The following is a 2,165-nucleotide window of genomic DNA, read 5'->3' as shown; positions in this document are numbered from 1 at the left end:
AGACACCTTGCGTTCTCAGTTATGGCTTGTTAATCTTTAATAAGATTTTAAAAACAGCATTATTTCTTCCTGTTTTAAAAAAATACAAATCTGGCTAATTTATTTTGGCCAAGGAGAGAATACCAGAAGAGTCCTGGTTCTAGTGTGGTCTCGGAGAACAGGTAAACTTGGAAACTCCAATTCTAATTCACAGTGAAAAGAGGAGGAGAGGATGGGGAAGACCGATAATACTTATGATGTGGACGTGGCAATGTGAATTATTAACCATTGCCTGAGACACGATGTGCTCTTTTCGGAGTCTAATATGGGTCTAGGAGGGCTCAGGAGTTTCTGCAGGATGGATTCTCCAGCAGTCTTGTTCCAGATTTCAACGGCCCCGTGAAAAAGGAAATGCGTGTCCCTGTGCTTGTAGTGTTGAGCACCGGAGGGTTTATCAAAATACAACTTATTCTTGCTTGCGAGGGGAAAGACTGATCAGGAAGCTGGTTTCCAGCGTTGGAGGACCATCAACTTCAGCGACTTCTCCAAATGTCTGTGTGGAGGAGGGGGCGCTGCGTGAGCTTTGCCCCCGTTTGCTCGGTTCAAAGTTAGAATTATTGTTTATGCAACCAACCTTTCAGGTTAAGAGAGATCATTTGCCACATATTTGAAATAGAGCATGTTTTGTAGTTGTGCGCGAAGCTTTAAACTGACAGCCTATTTTTATCACTACAAGCACTGGATTTTCAAGCGTAGTTCTGTCAGACTTCGTCTTTTCAGACTTGCTCTTTTAAGTTACGTGAAGAGCGACTTGCTGAACTGCGCCAGATAGCACAGCAACGTCATTCGCTCCAAACCCTTGAAGGAAGGCGCTAATTTATGTTGTTTGTCTTTAAATCTGTTGAGCGTCTTAACCTAAGTCTTACTGGAACTGCACGGCTAACAATATAGGAAAAGGAGGAATTAAATGAGGTAACAAAAGGGGTGGGGAATATGTAGATGAGTGCAGTGACTGCTGGTCATGCCCGCGCTACACATACATTTCCTAAGATTTTGGCAACCTTCAGATATAAAAATATTGCTACATGAAAATATCGCTTGGAAACTCTTTATTCCAGAAATAAGGGTGTCTAGAGGCTACATAAGAAAAGTGATCCTATGTTAAGAGTGACTTGAATTCGATGGTTAGGTGCCGGGGAATAACATCAACTCATACTTACCTGGCAGGGGAGATACCATGATCACGAAGGTGGTTTTCCCAGGGCGAGGCTCACCCATTGCACTGCGGGTGTGCTGACCCCTGCGATTTCCCCAAATGTGGGAAACTCGACTGCATAATTTGTGGTAGTGGGGGACTGCGTTCGCGCTCTCCCCTGATTTTTATGTTGTTTAATATAAGAAAAATTTAATGTGCTTTGTCAGTAGTTTTGTTCTGGCTTGTGAGATAGCTTACTCGATATAGGTTTTGTGATCGCGAGCTTTTTTTTTTTTTTTTTTAGAGGGCTTACGTGATTATACGAAACCTCAACGGGTAATTGTTATTTCGTAGTACTTGTGCGTTTGCTTTACAATGTTTTTAAAACTTCAGTATAGTTGGTATACAGTAGTCTGCTGCAGGCGTGTATGTATAATATAGTGATTTATAATTTTAAAGATTGTATATGCTGTTTATAGTTACAAAATATTGGCTGTGTTCCCTGGGTTGTGCAATATATCCTTGTAGCTTATAAACTTTAAAAAAATTTTTTTTATTGTTATATTTATTTTATAATGTGTTAAATTCCACTGTAGAGCATAATTATGCAGTTATACATAACCATACATATATTCATTGTCGCTGCCCCTACACCCGGGCTGTGAGCTTCCACAAGATCTTGTATACATTTCCCTGTGCTATACCGTATAATCTTGTTTATCTATTCTACATTTTGAAATCCCCCTGTCCCTTCCCACTCCCCTCCCCCTTGGCAATTTTGTAGCTTGTATTATACCTGTTAGTTTATACCTTTTAATCTGCTTCCCACTCCCTACTGGTAACCACTAGTTTCTTTTCTACATCTGAGTCTCTTTTGTTATATTCACTACCTCCGTTGTATGTTTTAGATTCCACATGTAGTTGATATTGTTACGGAAATGACAGGCCAGTCAAGAAACAAGCACCACTCGGAGGGTTGGAGTACTCAGAT

General features: G+C 40.6%; 1 non-coding gene across 1 annotated transcript; it reads left to right on the top strand.

Moving 5' to 3' along the window:
• Positions 1 to 1,191: 1,191 nt before the first annotated feature.
• Positions 1,192 to 1,355, top strand: LOC116659507. The gene has a single exon (XR_004314869.1). It is a non-coding gene; the product is annotated as a U1 spliceosomal RNA (small nuclear RNA).
• The last annotated feature ends 810 nt before the right edge of the window (positions 1,356 to 2,165 follow it).

The sequence above is a fragment of the Camelus ferus genome, chromosome 2, assembly GCF_009834535.1.
Source record: "Camelus ferus isolate YT-003-E chromosome 2, BCGSAC_Cfer_1.0, whole genome shotgun sequence".
NCBI classification, from domain to species: domain Eukaryota; kingdom Metazoa; phylum Chordata; class Mammalia; order Artiodactyla; family Camelidae; genus Camelus; species Camelus ferus.
Note: the sequence above shows the minus strand (reverse complement) of the source record. Positions and strands in the feature narration are given on the sequence as shown.